Source organism: Sorex fumeus, unplaced genomic scaffold, assembly GCF_029834395.1.
Source record: "Sorex fumeus unplaced genomic scaffold, SorFum_2.1 ptg000008l, whole genome shotgun sequence".
In the NCBI taxonomy this organism is placed as follows: Eukaryota; Metazoa; Chordata; class Mammalia; order Eulipotyphla; family Soricidae; genus Sorex; species Sorex fumeus.
Window position 1 is genome coordinate 3,862,624 of NW_026606065.1, and position 20,405 is coordinate 3,883,028.

Here is a 20,405-nt window from a genome sequence, read left to right on the forward strand (position 1 = left end):
ACTTTTGGGTATCTAGCCCCAGGATGTATGTACACCATTATTCATTTAAGCACTCAGTAAAAGTGCTAAGAACTGGAATCAACTCAGATGTCCAATGATAGAGCAGTGGATCATAAAGATGTGGTGTATGCACACAATGGAATACTACACAGCTCTAAAGAATGATGAAATCCCGCTATTAATGGCATCATGAGTGGTACTGGAAGACATTATGTGAAATGAAGTAAGCCAGAGAAGAAGGATAAACACAGGTGGATATCACTTATTTGTGGTGTTTAGAATAACTGGGGGCTGGAGCGATAGCACAGCGGGTAGGGCGTTCGCCTTACAAGCGGCCAACATGGCCGACCCGAGTTCGATTCCTCCGCCCCTCTCGGAGAGCCCGGCAAGCTACCGAGAGTATTCGATATGCCAGACACAGTAACAACAAGGTCTCCAATGGAGACGTTACTGGGCCCGCTCGAGCAAATCGACGATCAACGGGAGGGCCTTTACCTTACCGCTGGAGTGATAGCACAGCGGGTAGGGCGTTCGCCTTACACGCGGCCAACATGGCCGACCCGAGTTCGATTCCTCCGCCCCTCTCGGAGAGCCCGGCAAGCTACCGAGAGTATTGGATATGCCAGACACAGTAACAACAAAGTCTCCAATGGAGACGTTACTGGGCCCGCTCGAGCAAATCGACGATCAACGGGAGGGCCTTTACCTTTACCTTTACCTTAGAATAACTGGATGAGAGAATGCAATATTTGAAAGTGGATGCCCAGATCAAGCTTGGCCCCAGAGTATAGAGAGGAGAAATAATGAGTGGTAGGGAGGGGGGAAAGAGACAAATGAGAAGCCCTGGAAGCCAGGTTAGGGGATTCAGGTACAAAGGTGCTGTTAAGGAATGATAGAGCCAAATATCCAAACCACAGAGTCAACAACACTGAAATTGTGAGACTCAAACTTTAACAACTGATCTTAGAAAGGTGCATGTCAAAAGGGCAGGTAGGGGAAGGCATGGGAGGGAACCTGGAAACATTATTGGGGGGAAATTGATACTGTTGGTGGGATGGTGCCGCAATGTTGTGGGCCTAAAGCCCAAATATGAATATCTCTCAATTACAGTGCTGAAATAAAGTTGTGTTGGTTCAAAAAATATAAATGAAAGTTAATTTCTGAGAATTGTTATGTGTCAAAACTTTCTTCAAATAAATTGAAAAAATAATAAGAATAAAAAGTTACACTGGGATATGTGAAATTTCATTACAATTAGCAAAATATTTAGATTTATTTGGAAATAATTAACTTCTCAATATATAAAATTTTCTATTAGGACTAATATGTTACTTGCTAAATATGCCTCTCTTATTAAATACTATAATATAATCGCATCTAGATTGATGTATCCATACATCAATTATAACTGGAAACTTTTAGATTAACTTTGTCGTGAACATGGGACATGTATAAATTTTAATAATCATACTGAATTTTATTACTTTAAATTTATTTATTTTTTTAAAGTTGTGAGAAGTGGTATTTTTTATTAAATGTTATACATACATCACATTAAAATACTTTTCAGAAAGTGAAAGGCAACATTTTTAGATATAGGGAATTTTTAATTACCACAATTAAGAAAAAGATAGAAGGTCACTGCCAACTAATCCCATCAGGCTAAGAAACAACCAAGGAGACAGTGATATCCTCAATCTTTAGATATATTAATATAGCCGGTTCTATAAATCTGAATAGAAAACTATTCTCACACAGGTTTGAGATGGCCATCTCCATCCCTTGGAAAGGTGAACGTGACGAATTAAGTTCAATCATATCTTTGGAAAGGGACAGTGATTGCACTTGCTGACCTGGAATTATCATTAATTCAAAACAACTGATCAGACTCATTTAAAACACAAGCCAATCTTTTTTCAATCAGGGCTGCCCAACAAAAATACGCTATTGGTCACTCATGATCTGAATTCTGGTGAACGAGATAGATGTAAAATATGGTACACATAAAAAAGTCATGAGACATTTGTTTTGTAATAAATAAGGTGGTGCCAACTATTACTCATTAGTAGCTTTTTTGAGGTAAGCTATCAACTCTGCCTGCTCGGTCTTCTTAATGCCAGCGAAGATCAGTTTTGTTCCAGGAATGTACTTCTTGGGATTCTCCAAATACTCCATCAGCGTGTCCTCATTCCAGGTGATGGCCTTTGCTCTTGTTGGCATCGGTGTAAGAGAATCCAGCGGCCTGCCCCGTCTTCCGCCCAAACAGACCATGGAGATTGGGCCCCGTCTTGTGCTTGCCTCCCTTCTCCACGGTATGGCACTGAGCGCACTTCTGGACAATAATCTTCTTTCCCTTCTCAATATCACACATCTTTGAATCTCACCTTCATCTCATGTGACACGGAGAGTCCACTCCACAAGTCCGACATCCCACTCTTATTTCTTAAATTTATTTTTATTTATTTAAAATTTTATTATATTTCTATAATGTTGTTCACAGTGATTGATTATATTCAATATTCCAATACCAACCATACCACCATTATACCTTCCCACCATCATATTTTGAATTATTCCACCCTGATCCCCAGAGGGAAGGTGCAATGGTGGTGCAACTGGTGTTGGAAAAAGTGAGCCTCTGGATCAGGGCCATTAATGAGCTTAAATGGCGCCAGAGGCATTTAGTTGGCTTGACTGCCAGGTTACCAGAAACACTGGGAGATGTGGGGAGGTCATCCGTTCTCTATGCAAGTCTGGAGATTTCAGTCACAAGTCTCACACACCTGGGGTTTTCTGCAAATTCATCCATGAAGGAGGCTCATAGGAGCCTGTAGAGATCAGCTGTGAGCATGGCAGTGATTGAGTTCTGGAAATTTTAGGCTGCTGGGGTTCTTTTGGGCGGCTGGTGGGACTCACTCACACCCCTGGGTGAGGCAGCCTGGCGCAGGGTAGGATGGCATCTCTGCAGCATGTTCTTAAATTTATTTTAAAAAGCCACTTCATTTGGGTTTTCATGAAGTTAATTTTATGTTGGGCTGGAGCAATAGCACAGTGGGTAGGGCGTTTGCCTTGCACACAGCCAAAATGGCCGACTCGAGTTCGATTCCTCCGCCCCTCTTGGAGAGCCCGGCAAGCTACCGAGAGTATCTCGCCTGGACGTCAGAGCCTGGCAAGCCACCCGTGATGTATTCGATATGCAAAACACAGTAACAACAAAGTCTCCAATGGAGACGTTACTGGGCCCACTCAAGCAAATCAATGAACAACGGGAGGACCGTGAATTTTATGTTACCTTTCCAATATTTATACAATCTGTGTATTATCTGGATACATTGGCAATCATATTTGGAATAATTTTAAGTTAGGTAAACTATAAAATTATATATATATTAATCACACTTATTAATAAATGTTCTAGGAGTAAAGCATCCCTGTACTTAGAAAATGAATTCGTAGTAGTTTGATTTTTTGGTATTCATTTACATATACAATTGTGTCATGATGACGTTTTGTTAATTGGATGTAAACAACAATAAAGCTTAACTTCATTCTTTATTCTCTCAAACCATTGAAGGAATACAAGAATTACTCAGTCTGTGATTATATGGGGGATGGAAATCTACTCAATTCTATACTAAGTAAGACAAGGGAAGAAGTTTCAGAAATATCTTTTAATTTTACCTGGAACATCAATATCTTCTTTTGCCTGTTCTGCTCTTTTATCTAAATATATTTTTCTTAGAAAATAATCCATTTTTCTTAAAATGGTCAACTTTATTTCAATAAACTGGTACAAAACATAGTACTGAGGTTTATTAATTTACATTTTAATGAAATTAATTAAATTACTTCTGATGATAACATTATTAAAATATAAGTAAAGGTAAAAGGTCAAGGCCCTCCCATTGTTCGTCGATTTGCTCGAGCGGGCCCAGTAATGTCTCCATTGGAGACTTTTGTTGTTACTGTGTCTGGCATATCGAATACCTCACGGGGAGCTTGCCAGGCTCTGCCACGCGGGCGAGTTACTCTCAGTAGCAAGAAAAATTTAAAATTATTTTTCCTTTTTTATTGAATTACCATAAAATACAGTTACAAAGCTTTCATGTTTGAGTTTTAGCCATACAATGATCAAACACCCATCCCTCTACCAGTGAACATTTTCCACCACCAATGTCTCCAGTATTTTTGTTAAACATTAGTTTTTCCCTTTTTTTCCCATTTCCTTATTTTTCTAAGGAAGGAACATTTAGTTCATATTTGTTTCCACACACTTTTTTTTCTCCAACTATGATCTCTTCCACATTCTATCTTCAGTAGTCCCCTTTTGACCCTGGTGGTAGAGGCTCCCCATCAATGCTCAGGAGACCTCTAGGCTAGTCCTGGTGATTCTCAGAAAACTATGCCTGCTGGCTCAATGCCGGGGCCTCTGGATATGTTTAGGCCTCACATGCCAAGGAACAAAGGCCTTTAGTATTATAACTTGCAATGCTGGGGACTGTGGAGAAAGGGTAGTGGGATGGGTATGGGTATCTGGGATGGCTGATGGACTTTGCACAATTCACCCCAACATATGTACTACCTCTCAGCCCCCGTTGTCTCTTATAATATTTTGTGTCTGGGAAGTATTTACCTTCTTCTTTGAAAAACAATTATAGTTTAGAGAAAACATTCATAATAATAAACATGCTATGAAGCATTTGGAGAACTTTTTACGTATTTTGTTCCTATACGCAACCAAATATGGTGCCCCTTGAACAAGCAATGTCATTTTCATTAACAACATTTTTTAAACAACATGCAGTCCCTTCTCAAGAAATGCATAAAATGATATCTACTATCAAAAACATCACAGACTTCTAATACGGAGATGGCCTCCGGATTCCTGCCTAAAATGCTGTAATAATAAGCTGAATAATATCAACATTATTGAGAGAAAAGTTACATTGTATCAAGTAACCAGTAGAGATAGAGGCATACAAAGTGATTATAAATTATTTAAAATGGATTTTTAATCAATGATATGTTTTATGTTTTTTGGTAATCTTTAGCACTTTCTTGAAAAATAGTCCTTTTCATTCCTTCTAGCTTTCATTTCCATTTGAAGAAGACATCCAGAATGTGTATTATTGTGTTCTAATTATAGTTGAGGAAATAATGGCATGTGATTGTGCTCTAATAACTAAAGTCCCAGAGTGCCTTCTTATTTCATTAAAAGTGATCTTAGCTTTAGATCACAGAGCACTGCATTGATTTGTCTTTTTTGTGGTTTCCTCTCTGCAGAGCTGCTTCCTCATACCGGATGATGCATTGAATCCTGACGCATGGGAGTCAGTGAAATTAACTATCTTTCCCATGAGAAATAACTCATCATTCAGAATATTCTGTTAATGTGCTTCTGTTGTGAGTGAATGAAGTGTATGAATGTGGGGAAAGATGGGCTTATATTAATATTTAGTGTTCATGGTAAAGACAAAAATAAAATAATGTTCTTATTTATGAATAAGAGGAATTTGGTAGTATGAGTCTAATATCTAAGGCCAGGGAAAACAGGGGCCAGTAGGATTGGTCAATGGTTGAAAGCTTGCCACAAGTATATGTGTGTGAGAGGGAAGGGAGATTAGGATAGAGAAGAGATAGTGTGACAACAGCTGGAAATGATCATTTTGGACAGGAACTGCATGTTGAAAGTAGGTAAACAGATATTTCTGATAAACTTTCAGTACCTGCCCTGCAGAGCCTGGCGAGCTCCCAGTGGTGTGTTTGATATGCCAAACAGTAATAAAGAGTCTCACAATGGAGACGTTACTGGTGAAGGGATGGATGTTGGAACATCAATATGACTGAAACCCAGTCATGAGCAACTTTAATTATGTATCTCACTGTGACGCAATTAAAAATAAAAAGAAGAATTTGGCTTCAGATGAAGAAATAGGTGTTTAAAAAATAAATTTTTCTGACTGCTTCTGTGAAGTCAAATCCTTTTCAAGACTAATGTGATATTTGTTATTCGTGCACTTTAATAGTATTTTATTTTGTTTTGAGGCAACTCCTGGAAGTACCCAAGCCTTATTCCCAGCTCTGTGCTCAGGAAGTCATTCCTGGTGGTTGGGAAAAATATCTTTTGGTGCCAGGGATCAACATATGGTTTGTCTTATGTAAGGCAAATGCTTTAATCCCTGTACTAACTCACCAGACAATAGGAACTCTTTAAAAAATGATTGAGCTTGGTACCGAACATGTCCTCTAGTGACTTTTTAGACTTCTACCGAATTAAGGAGGTGCCTCTGTTATCAGAAGAAGCAGCATAGATCTAAATTGCATTTATCTCTGTACCACATTCCCATTTGGAGAACAGAAGCTAGAATGGTGTGATGAACCAAGAGAATTTAATCAGTCTGAAAAATATTAAGGGTTACTTGCAAGTCAGATTTTGTGCTTGAAAATGTTAGAGACACATAAAAAGTCTGATAAAGCCAATTATATTTTTAATCCAATTTTAAGAGCACACTAGAACCCAAAGAGGGTATACAAAAATGTTCACTAGGTTTTAAGAATAATGAAAATTCAGAAATAACTGAGATATCACTAACAGGCTGACAAAACAAATTATAAGATATACATATACTGAAAAAAGGTAAACATAAGTTGAAAAGAAGTAATTCATATTAAGTTTTGGTAAAAAGGTCTCCAATACACGATGTTAGAGAAAAATGATATGTGATTCCTCCAATATGTACTCTACATAAACACACACAGCATTACAGTACTATTACCTTTCTATATTATAATAAAAGACAGCAAAATCTTTTAAAAAGTGCCCTCCAAGGTAGATCCTCTATGGTAGAGTGGCATGAGTGCTGTTCACAGTGCAATAAGTTACTTATGCTAGTCTGAGAGACTTATACCAAACCATCTTTAAGAAATAAAAGAAAACTGGATTAAACATCATTGTCAGATGGAGCTTAAATTTTTATTCTCTCACTACAACTTCAAACTATACTGTAAAACTATAGCAATCAAAAGAGTCTGATACTAAAATAAGGACAGATTCTCAGATCAGTGGAATAAATTGAGTGCCAGAGACAGATCCTCAGATATATAAACAACAAATCTTTTAAAAAGGAGCAAAAAATAAAGTGAGGCAAAGAAAGTATCTTCAATAAATGGTGCTAGGAAGACTGGTCATAACATGGATAAAAAGAAAAATAAATAAGATCCCTTTCTAAAACTGTGCACAAAGTCAAATCAGAATAGGAAGACCTCAAAATCATGCCTAAATCCGAAGATTACAGTGAGGAAAACATGGAAGACTTCATGACACTGAAGCTAAAAGTATCTTCAATGATTCAGTGACACCGAGCAAGTAAATGGAAGCATTTACTATATCAAACTAAAGAGCATTTGCACCATGCAAAAAAAAAAAAAGGAAATAATGGCCAGAATAATAAGACAGCCCTCACTGGAAATAATGGTGTTGGGAAGGTGCACTGGTGGTGAGGTTGGTGTTGAAATACTGAATGTAATAAATCATGAATGACTTAAACAAAAAAGACACCCCTCATACTGGAAGGTAATATTTTCCCAACATTCATTTGATAAGTAATTGATCAATGTACCACACTGTATCACTGGCATCCCATTATTCATGGCTGTGGCTGGGTACCAGAGGGAGGTCTTTGGCTTCCAGTACCCAGCCACAGTCATGCTCACTCACCACACACATGGACGAGTCTTATGGATGAAGGAACTGGCAGAGGAACCCAGGTGCGTGATCCTGGGGCTGAGATCTCCAAGCCTGCTCAGATCGGGACTGGGCCTCCTCCACCCAGATACTCCATTTTCCAGTAGCTAGGCATTTACACACACAAACTGCCCCCAGCGCCAAGAAATCCCATCAACGGCCATGATCCAGAGACTATAAAACAAAACTCCCGAAGGAAAGCGACGCAGAGTCTGCTGCACATGCGCCAGGCTGTCTTCACCGGGGCCCCTCGAGGGGGGGTAGGTTGAGTCTCCCTCCCTGCCCCAAGCAGAGCCACAGCGACCAAAGTGGTTGATACCCAGTATATATAAAGCATTGGTAAAACTTTGCGAGAAACAACCAACCAATGTTACCAAAAATGGGGGGAACAGTTTAACAGAAACTTCTTCACAAAATATATACAGTTTTGAAAAAGACATATGAAAAAAATTCTATGTATTACGTCTTGCATGGAAGAGTCTGGCAAGCTCCCCATGGCGTATTCGATATGCCAAAAACAGTAACAATAACGGGTCTCATTCCCCTGACCCTTAAAGAACCTTCAATACAGCACCACTGGGAAGGACGAGTAAGGAGAGGCTCCTAAAATCTCAGGGCTGGGACGAATGGAGACATAACTGGCACCTTGTCGAGCAAATTGATGAATAACGGGATGACAATGGTACAGTGATGTATCACCTCAGATCAGGGAAATGCAAATCAAAACAATAAAATTATCACCTAGCACAGATAAAAATGGCACAAATCACAAAGAACAAAACCATCCAGTGCTGGTGTGGACATGAGAGAAAAGAGACCTTATTTATTATAGGTGGGAATGTTAACAGGTCCAGCTGTTTTTGAAAACAATAAGGACACATCAACAAAGACTCTGAATTAAACTTCCATATGACTGAGCAATACTACTTCTTGGGATCCACATCAAGGGCTCAAAAACTCTATTCAGAAAAGACATTTGTGCTTCTTTTTCTTTCTTTTTTTAAAATTTTTTATTAGTGAAACACTATGAGGTACAGTTGCAGACTTAACAAATTTTTGTTCTTGGGTTTCAGTTATACAATGATCAAACACCCATCCCTCCACCAGTGCTCATTTTCCACTATCACTGATCCCAGTATCCCTCCCAACCCCCATCTCCCCATCCCACCCTGCCTCTGTGGCAGGGCATTCCCTTTTGTTCTCTCTCTCCTTTTGGGTGCTGTGGTTTGCACAGAGTGGTAATCATGTTCGGTATATAGTCTACATTCAGCATGCATCTCCCATCCTGGGAGGATCATCCCAGCTCCCTTTATTTGGTGCTCTTTTCTCTATCTGAGCTGCCTTTGCCCCTAGCATGTGCGGCTGGCCTCCAAGCCATGGAATAAACCTACTGGTACTTATCTCGACTATTCTTGGGTGTGTTAGTCTCCTATTTTGTTAGTTTATGTTCCCCAGATGAATGCAATCTTTCTATGTCTGTCCCTTTCTTTCTGACTCATTTCGCTTAGCATGATACTTTCCATGTAGTACCACTTGTATGTGAATTTCATGACTTCATCTTTTCTCACAGATACATAGTATTCCATTGTGTAGATGTACCAGAGTTTCTTTAACCAGTCATCTGTTCTAGGGCACTTGGGTTTTTTCCAGATTCTAGCTATTATAAACAGTGCTGCAATGAACAAACAAGTGCAGATGTCACTTTGACTATACATTTTTGCCTCTCTGGGATATATTCCCAGGAGTGCTATTGCTGGGTCAAATGAGAGCTCAATTTCTAATTTTTGGAGAATCAACCATACTGTTTTCTAAAAGGGCTGAATCAGTTGGCATTCCCACCTGCAGTGAAGGAGGGTTCCGTTCTCCCCACATCTGTGCCAAGAACGGTTGCTTTTGTTCTTTTGGATGTGGGCCTGTCTCTGTGGTGTGAGATGATATCTCATTATTGTTTTGATCTGCAACTCCCTGATGGCTAATGATGTAGAGCATTTTATCATGTGCCTTTTTGCCATTCAGATCTCTTCTTTGAGAAAGTTTCTGTTCATTTCTTCACACCATTTTTTAATGGGGTTGGATGTTTTCTTCTTGTGGAGTTCAACCAGTACTTTGTATATCCTTGATATCAGCCCCTTGTCGGATGTGTATTGGGTGATATCCTTTCCCAATCTGTAGACTCTTTGTATTTTGGTCACTGTTTCTTTTGAGGTACAGATGCTTCTTAGTTTAAGATAGTCCCACTTGTTTATCTCTGTTTTCATTTGCTTAGCCAGTGGTGTGACATCTTTGAAGATACCATTAGCTTCAATGTCATGGAGGGTTTTGCCAACTTTGTTCTTCAATGTACCTTATGGATTCCAGCCTGATGTTGAGGTCTTTAACCCATTTTGATCTTACTTTTGTACATGGTGTTAGGCAGAGATCTGAGCCCATTTTTTTTCCATGTTGCCGTCCAGTTTTTCCAGCACAATTTGTTACAGAGACTTTTCTTGCTCCACTTCACTTTTCTTGCTCCTTTGTCAAAGATTACATGATCATATCGCTGGAGCGATAGCACAGCGGTAGGGTGTTTGCCTTACAAGTGGCCCGAGTTCAATTCCTCCGCCCCTCTCAGAGAGCCTGGCAAGCTACCGAGGGTATCTTGCCCGCACGGCAGAGCCTGGCAAGCTACCCATGACATTTTCAATATGCCAAATACAGTAACAACAAGTCTCACGATGGAGACGTTACTGGACCTGCTCGAGCAAATCGATGAACAACGGGAGGACCGTGACTGATATGATCATATGTTTGGGGGGAGAGGTCAGTATATTCAACCCTGTTCCATTGGTTTGCAGCTCTGCATTTGTTCCAGTACCATGCGGTTTTAATTGTTACTGGTTGGTAGTAGAGTTTGAAGTTAGGGAGGTTGATTCCTCCCATTTTCTTTTTCCCAATAACTGCTTTAGCTATTCGTGGGGGCTTATTGTTCCATATGAATGTCAGGAGTGTTTTTCCATTTCTTTCAAGAATGTCATGGGTATCCTTACAGGGATTGCATTGAATTTGTACAATGCTTTGGGAAGTATTGCCAATTTGACAATGTTAAGTCTCACAATCCATGAGCAGGATATCTTTCCATTTCCTCGTGTCCTCTTTTATTTCCTGAAGTAGCGTTTTGTAGTTTTCTTTGTACAGGTTCTTTACTTTCTTAGTTAAGCTGATTCCTAGGTACTTGATTTTCTTGGGCACAATTGTGAACGGGATTGTTTTTTTTTTTTTAATGTCACTTTCTTCTCTCTCACTGTTTGCGTATAGGAAAGCCATGGACTTTTGGGTATTGATTTTATAGCCTGCAACTTTACTATACAAGTCTATTGTTTATAGGCGTTTCTTGGTAGAGGTTTTGGGGTTCTCTAAGTACAGTATCATATCATCTGGGAATAGTGAGAGCTTGATTTCTTCCTTTCCTACCTGGATGCCCCTAATATCTTTTTCTTGCCTAATCGCTATTGCAAGTACTTCCAGTACTATATTGAACAGCAGTGGAGAGAGCGGGCATCCTTGTCCTGTCCCTGACCTTAGAGGGAAGGCTCTAAGTTTTTCCCCATTGAGGATGATGTTGCTGTAGGCTTGTGGTAGATGGCTTTAACTATATTGAGGAAAGTCCCCTCTATACCCATTTTGGCAAGGGTTTTCATCATAAAGGAATGCTGGATCTTGTCAAATGCTTCTCTGCATCTATTGATATGATCATATGCTTTTTATCTTTTCTTTTGTTGATATGATGGATTATGTTGATCAATTTCTGAATGTTAAACCATCCTTGCATCCATGGGATGAATCTTACTTGGTCATTGTGTATGATCTTTTTGAGGAGTTGTTGGATTCTATTTGCTAATAGTTTGTTGAGGTTCTTTGTGTCTGTGTTCATCAAGGATATTGGTCTGTATTTCTCTTTCTTTGTGGTATCTCTGTCTGTTCTTTTGGTATCAGTGTGATATTTGCTTCGTAGAAACTGTTCTGAAGTGTTTTTGATATTTCAATTTTGTGGAAAAGCTTAAAGAGGATTGGGAGTAAGTCCTCTTTAAAGGTTTGGAAGAATTCACTAGTGAATCCATCTGGGACAGGACTTTTGTGCTTGGGGAGACTTTTTATTACCATTTCAATTTCCTTTATAGTGAAAGGTCTGTTCAGGTATTCCAGGTATTCTTGGTTCAGCCTTGGGAGTCTATAAGAATCTAGGAATTTATCCATTTCCTTGAGGTTTTCATGTTCCATGGCATAAAGCTTCTCAAAGTACTCCCTGAGGATCCTTTGAATTTCTGTAGTCTTTGTTGTAATGACACCCTTTTCTTTTCTGATTCGGTTTATTAGGGTTTTCTCTCTCCCTTTCTTTGTGAGTTTTGCCAGAGGCTTATCGATCTTGTTAATTTTCTCGAAGAAACAGCTCTTGGTTTCATTGATCTTTCGGACTGTTTTTTGGGTTTCCATCTCGTTAATCTCTGCTCTGAGTTTTATTATTTCCTTTCTCCTGTTCAGGTTGTGCTCCTTTTTTTGGTCCTTCTCCAAGTTCTTAAGCTGTGAGGTTAGATTACTTATGTGTGCTCGCTCCTCCTTCCTGAGGAATGCTTGTAGAGCTATAAGTGTTCCTCTTAACACAGCTTTTGCTGTGTCCCATAAATTTTGATAACTCTTGTCCTCATTTTCTTTCGTTTTCAGGAATCTTTCGATTTCCTCTTTGATTTCCTTTCTAAGCCACTCGTTGTCCAAAAGTGAACTGTTTAATTTCCAGGTGTTTGATTTAGTTTTCTGTTTTTGTGTGTGATTTACTTCTAATTTCAGTGCATTGTGGTCTGAGAAGATTGTTAATACAATCTCTATCCTCTTAATTTTATGGAGGTATGTTTTGTGGCTCAGCATATGGTCTATCTTGGAGAATGTTCCATACACACTTGAGAAGAATGCGTATTCAGCTTTTTGAGGGTGAAGTCTTCTGTGTATATCTACTAAGTCCCTTTCTTCCATTTCTTTCCCTCAGATGAAGTATGTCCTTGCTAAGCTTGAGTCTGGTTGATCTATCAAGAGGTGATAATGTGGTGTTGAAGTCTCCCATTAGTATTGTGTTGCTATCGATGTCTTTCTCCAAATCAATGAGTAATTGTTTTATGTACTTTTCTGGTCCCTTATTAGGTGCATATACATTTAATATTGTAAGTTCATCCTGTTGTACAGATCCCTTGATCAGTAAGAAATGGCTTCACTGTCTCTTGTGACCTTCCTCAGTCTGAAATCAATGTGGTCAGATACTAGGATGGCTATCCCAGCTTTTTTATGGGGATTGTTTGCCTGTAGGATTGTTTTCCAGTCTTAGACTCTGAGCCTATGTTTGCTTTGACTATTGAGATGTGTTTCTTGGAGGCAACAGAATGTTGGGTTCAATTTTTTTTTTGGGGGGGTGTTAAATTTTTTAATCCATCTTGCTACTGTGTGTCTTTTAATTGGTGCATTTAGCCCATTGACGTTGAGATAGATTATTGTTATGGGGTTTTGTCCCATTTTTCTGTTGAAATTTGGTGTATTTGAGGGGCCTATCTTGTCTTAAAGTAGCCCATTTAGTTGCTCTTGTAAGCATGGATTTGAGTGTATAAAGTTCCTGAGCTGTTGTTTGTCTGTGAAACTGTGTATTGTTCCTTCTGTTATGAATGAGAGTATCGCTGGGTAAAGTATTTTTGGTAAGGCACTTATTTCATTGAGTTTTTTCACTATATCCCACCACTGTTTTCGGGCCATGAGGGTTTCATCAGACAAATCAGCTGTGAATCTTAACGATGCTCCTTTATAGGAAATTTTTTTCTTTGATCTTGCTGCTTTCAGAATTTTGTCTCTATCTAAGGTTTTGGTCATTTTGATCTGGATGTGTCTTGGGGTGTTTTTATTCGGATTTTTTCTAGCTGGTACCCTTTGGGCCTCCTGAATGTGACTGCATGTTTTCTTCAGCTCTGGAAACGTTGTACCAATGATGTCTTTGACAGTTTCTTCTTCATCAGGGTTTTCTTCCTGTCCCTTTGAGACTCCGACATTTGTGCTTCTATGTACATTGCAGAATTATTCACAATAGCCCAAATCTAGAAATATCCCATGTGTCCAAGACTAGATAAAGAAACCATGGTACATATGCACAATTGAATACTACTCAGCTTTAAGATGAAATAATGCACTTTCCTGCTCTTGGATGAATCTGGAGAGTATTGAGCTTAGTGAAGTTAGTCAGTAGAAGGAGAGACAGAATAATTTATCTCATATTGGGATATAATATAACACAATTGGTTGTTTCTTAAAATGAAATTTAAAATTTAATTTTTGTTTATAATATTCAAAATTGTAGAGTTGCATAAATGAATTTTATATACGTTAAACATTAATTTAACTGCATATTGTATGTTACTAACTATACAATTCTTGCTTTTAGGTATAATGATAATGAGGAAAAACTGCTACACACTTAAATAATGCTGACACAAAACAGAGTGTGGCCAGTACTATCCTTGCTATCCTAACCATCTCTGGTGAGAATATGAAGGGGAGAAGGTTATCTGTCTTTCTGCTTCTTGAAGAAGGAAGATTTAGTGAATGTGTTTTTTGTGAAAGGAAGTTTTTCTATAGTATAGTATTCTGAAATTACTCTTCTCTGGTAGTTTCATTAGCTGGGAAAAAAAACAGACAGCTCCAGTAGTATAGATGGCTTCCCATCCTTCAACTCAACCATATTAGAAGAAATAGTCCAGGGTAGAATTAAAAGGTGCAGAAGTGAGACCAGAAAGGATTACGTAGACAGCATTCACTTGGTGATTTACTGAAATTAAGTAAAACTTATATAGGCTATCTAAAGCCAAGGGGAATAACTTGGTAAAATAATAGGATTTCACAGCATCATGGAATGCTAGAGAGCTGAACACGGATAATATAAGTAATTAAACCCGAGGCAGTAAAAATGATGGTAGTAATGAATGAGAGCATACATCTCTAATACAGAATATTCTAAACATAAATAAAATCCTGTATCACCACCACCTTTGTACCCTATTATGACATGAACTAGATAACATGTAGTTTCCTTTGAGAGGATACAGAAAAAGAAATGAAAGTGTCCCCATATACCAAAATGGATGGCAGACATCTATATACACAGCACTATAGAAGTCTGCTAAATGAGAATGAAGTGGGAAAGTTAGATGACAAAGTCCCAAAGGAAGAATGGCTATCAACTGGGTACTTAATAAGTAGCTTTAATCACTTAGTTGGCATTTTTAATTTAATGGTCACAATAACTCTATGAGGTAGGTACTATTACTACTAGAATTATTCTCATTTTATAGATGACTTTTGTGTCCTATATTAAGAATTACAGAGCTACCAACTTGGAAGTGTGGCTTCTGAGTCTATAATGACTTTCTAATACAGAGATCTAGTCTATGCTCCCTTGTTGACTTTTTTTCCTCCTGTTTCCCATAGTATTATTAAATACTTCAAAAACAGTTAATAGAAAAGAATGACTTTATATTTTAAATTTTTAATTGTAGCTGGTTTTCACAGATATAATCTTAGCTATCTGGCAATGTCTATAAACTCAGGAGAACAAAATATCTGACTTTGATTTTTTTTTATACCAAATAAGGAAATTTTAAATTATATAACTTATCTAACTAGTTTGGACTCCTTCAAGAAGAGTCCTCTTCCCAAATAAAAACATACAATATAGAGTGTACTGAAGCATACCCTAAACTATACTATACTCTTCTATACTATAATACAATATACTCTACTATGTTATATATAATTGTACTGCAAGGCACAATTTGTTCTTCAAGACATCCTAAACTATGGAGTTTGGGGAGATGGTTTGAAGGAGGGGAAACATATTCCTTTTGTACATGGACCCCTTGTATGGAGGCAGTTTGTTTTGGGGAACCCATGAGCCCATCACCACCACCACTGTCTACCTGTTGTCCTGCTGGACACTAGCACTGCTGGTTGAGCAACACTGCATGACTAGTCTTAAGCACGCAACTGTTCCAGACTGAGTGTCTCTGGAAGTGCTCCACTCCAAAACATATGGACTGTTTTTACAAATCAGAATTAAGTGTTCAACACCATCACATTCAACAGTCTAAACACATTTAGAATGAAAGTTTAATTCTAGATCGTGGCTGCAAATTTTATAGAAGTCTTCCATAGCTGAGGGTTTCTTTCTAATTTTGCTAAATTATTTTTATCTCATTGTTCCCAAATATTCCAAACCAATACCTATCCTGGGGCATAAAACATTGAGTAGAATGCTTTTACCCCAAGTCTTACTTTGGTTAATTTCTTTCTGTACTCCAGATCCTAACTTAATTGTCAACTTGAAGACAATTTTTCTGAACACTCAAACTAAATTACCCACCCTCCTTCTTTCATAACCTTTCATCCTCTCTTATTTTCCTGGTAGAACTTAACAGCTTAGAATTGCTAATGTTAATCTATTATTGATTAATGTCTGCAAGGGTCTTATGGAGAGGGGGGTGCATTTGCAGTCACGTGACATCTTATTATCTCATCCTTGCTTTGGACAACCTGGCAGGCTACCGAATGTAACCTGACCACACGGCAGAGTCTGGAAAACTCACCATGGCGTACCCAATATGGAAAATACCAGTAACAATGATGGGTCTCGTTTTCCTAACCCTGAAAGGGCCTTGAATAAGGCACTTTTTAAAATCTCAGGTCTAGGGCGAAGGAGACGTTACTGGTGCCTGCTCGAGGCAATCGACGAACAACAGGATGATCATGATCGTGATTGTGATTTAGTTGCTTTATTAATTATTCCAAATAATGCAACTCTTACTTTATAATAGAAAATCAAGTTCCATAATCACCAAATATTTTCAAACAATAAAAATTTCAAATCTATTTTGTTCTGCTTTATCACCTAAAACATACCCCAAACTAATGTTCATTGTATGAAGAACATTTGATAGATCATATAAATTTTCCTTTTTGATATTCTGTATTACCAACAAAAATGCAATGGTTCATTGGGGCTGGAGAGCTCAAAGGACGAGAGCACATATCCAGCGCATCTTGGGTTGAACCCTCATTTTGACTCTTAGCACTGCATGGACTCCCAAGAATTGCCAGGTACAGGTGGCTCCCAGTACATCTGGGCTGGGTCGGGTCAAATAAGCAAAACAAAAATAAAATAATGAACTGAAAATGGTTTAACCCAAAGTACAGCAGTTACTAGGAGTCCAGGAAGCTGGAAGTTAGATATTTCTCTAATTTATCTGCCTGATATTTGGTGAATTGCTCAGAACCTCTAACCTCCACTTCTCTCAACTCTAAACTGAGATTAACAGTTTATTCTCTCTGCAAATTTAAGGTTTCTGCCAGTATAAAAGTAGTATATGTAAATAAAACTATGCTCTAAAAATGTAGAATATCACTAACTTTAGCTTGCATATCTAAGTCCTGTGTCAAAGTTTTGCCTAAGAACACTCTATTTCTTTACATAGGACTATGAAATTTAAAGTTACAGTGGTAGTATCAAATTAGACTATTTTGTCTTTAAATATTTCTTTAAATGTCAGCCTAAACATTTAAAAAGAGATTTTTTCTAAAAAAAACTTTTATTATATTGGGGCTGGAGCAATAGGGGTAGGGCGTTTGCCTTGCATGCGGCCAACCTGGGTTCAATTCCCAGCATCCCATATGGTCCCCTGAGCACTGCCAGGGGTAATTTCTGAGTGCAGAGCCAGGAGTAACCTCTGTGCACCACCTCTGGGTGTGACCCCCCAAAAAGCAAAAAATAAACAAATAAATAAATAAAAATAAAAAAAAACTTTTATTGAGTCACCGTGAGACAGAGTTACAAGCTTTCATGTTTGAGTTTCAATCATGCAATGATCAAACACCCATCTCTCTACCAGTTCACATTCTCCATCACCAATGTCCTGAATACACTCCCTCTCCCACCCTACCCCTGTCTTCATGGCAGACAATTTTTCCCCATACTCTCTCTCTATTTGGGGGCATTATGGTCTGCAATACAGATGCTGAGAAGTTTGGCCCTTTATCTACTTTCAGCACACATCTCCCATCCTGAACGATTCTTCCAAACACCATTGACTTAGTGATCCCTTCCTTATTCCACCTGGCTCTCCCCCAGCTCATGTGGCAGGCTTCCAACTATGGGGCAATATTCCTGGCCCTTGTGTCTACCATGCTTGGTTGTCCGTCTCATATTATGTTATTTTATATTCCACAAATGAGTGCAGTCCTTCTATATCTGTCCCTCTCTTTCTGACTCATTTCACTTAACATGATACTCTCCATGTCCATCCACTTATAAGCAAATATCATGACTTTATCTCTCCCAACAGCTGCATAAGTATTCCATTGTGTAGAAGAGCTGTAAATTCCAGGTTTAACCTAAATAAAACATCATTGCTTCTGTAACTGGCAAATATTACTTGAACGTCTTTAGTGACAGAATTAATTAAAATATTAACATCCCAATTTGTTATTATGAACAGAATTTTCCTTAGACTGCCAACAATGTGACTTACTGTTACTTTAAAAATAGGAATGGGAAAAATATTTACACAATACCCATCAATAAGAGGTTATTACCAAAGATATATAAGGCACTGGTAGGACTTTATAAGAAAAAAATCTAACCCCATCAAAAAATCTGGAGAAGAAATGAACAAAAATGTCCTCAAAGAAAAAATACAAATGATCAAGAGGCACATGAAAAAATGCACTACATCAAAAATCTTCAGCGAAATGCAATGCATATCAAAACAACACTGAGATATCATTTCATCTCCCACCACAGAGACTGGCACACATCTAAAAGAACATCAGTGCTGGCACTCATGCAGGGAAAAAAGAGTCTCATTCATTGTTAATGGGAATGCTAAATGGTCTAGCCTTTATGGGAAAAAAAATAGGAATCCCTCAAAAAGTTAGAAATTGAGCTTCCATAAAACCCGGCAATACCACTTCTGGGAATACACTCCGGGGGTGCAAAAAACACATTGCAGAAATACTATCTGCATTTCTATGTTCATTGTAGCACTAGTCACAATAGCCAGAATCTGGAAACAACCTCTAAAGAGATGAGTGGTTAAATAAACTATGGCACATCTACTAAGTGGAATACTACACATCCACCAGGGAAAATGGAGTCACGTAATTCACCTATAAAAGGATTGATATGGAGACCATCACACTTCATGAAATGAGTCAGAGGTAGAGGTTCAGACATAGAATGATTGGACTCATTTGTGTGATATGAAATGTTTTTTTAAAAAAAAACAAGTATGAGTGTAATACCCAAGGACAGTAGAAACAAGGGCCAGGAGGATTGGTTCACAGTTGGAAACCTGCTTCAAACGCTGGGAGTGAAGACAGTTGGACTAGAGATGGGACTTCTAGGACTATGATAGTTGGAAATGATCACTCTGTATAAGAACTCTGTGCTGAAAGTAGGTAAAGGAACAAACATGATAACCTCTCAGTACCTGTTTTTCAACCATAATGTCCCAAAGAGAGAGAGAGAGAAAGAGCGAGAGAGAGAGAGACAGAGACAGACAGAGACAGAGAGACAGAGGCAGAGACAGAGAGACAGAGACAGACACACACAGAGATAGTCTGCCATACAGGCAGGAAGGGGTGGTGTGGAAGTGGGGGCAGTGGCAGGAGAGAAACAAGGGAAATTGGTGGTTGGAAATGTGCATTGGTGGAGGCCATGGGTGTTGAAACATTATATGACTGAAACCCAACCAGGAACAGCTCTGTAACTACGTATCTCACAGTGATTCAATAAAAAATTGCAAATATAAAAAATAGTTATGAAATCAACATGTTCTTTTCCTGCCAAATTTTCTCTCTTGTCACTTCTGATTATTAAATATCCTAGACCTAGTAGAATGACTCAGGCCTTAGAATGTCTGTTTTGCAAGGCTATGGCACAAGTTTTAAATCTTAGTGTCCCACGTGCACTGAGAATGATCAAACTCCGCTGCTGGAGCCTGGAAACTAAACTGGTTGTGACACTTTCTTCCCAGTCTTAATGGCACCACAAATAATTTACACCTACACACAGCTAGTTGGGCCCATAAAAGCAACAGTAATGCACTTCCTGGCAAGCATCACAACTAAAATGCAAACACTGTAACAACCTCCTGTGAGCACCACAATCAAAATGATGTGCCTCAACTTAACCATGATCAGCAAGTGTGAGGGCCTTAGTTAACAACTCTGAGCTGATGTGTCACACCCACAGCAAGTTCCACAGCTAAAAATATATGAGCACCACTGCTAGGTGTGTGAAAACTCCAATAAGTGCAACAACAATGTCAACAACAATGAGGAGGAGAAAGGAGAGATGAGGAAATATATAAATAATTAAAGTAAAAAGTCTTAAAGAAAAACTGCTTTGGAGAAACTAAGAGAGAGCAATTTTGATAATTGAGTAACTTAGCTAAGTGGTAGGGCACCAATCTTTTATGGATCTAGCAAGGATTTAAATCCAAAGTGACTTTTTAAAAATCTACTAAAAACAGTGTTTTTTTAAAAGGAAAAACAGTAACAGACAGTGAATAAAAAATAATGTATCAGAGCACAAAAATTATAAAAA

At 38.4% G+C, this 20,405-nt stretch overlaps 1 pseudogene; it reads right to left on the minus strand.

Annotated features, from left to right (window-relative positions):
- Positions 1-2,003: 2,003 nt before the first annotated feature.
- Positions 2,004-2,371, minus strand: LOC130019289 (cytochrome c, somatic-like; annotated as a pseudogene).
- Between the last annotated feature and the right edge of the window lie 18,034 nt (positions 2,372-20,405).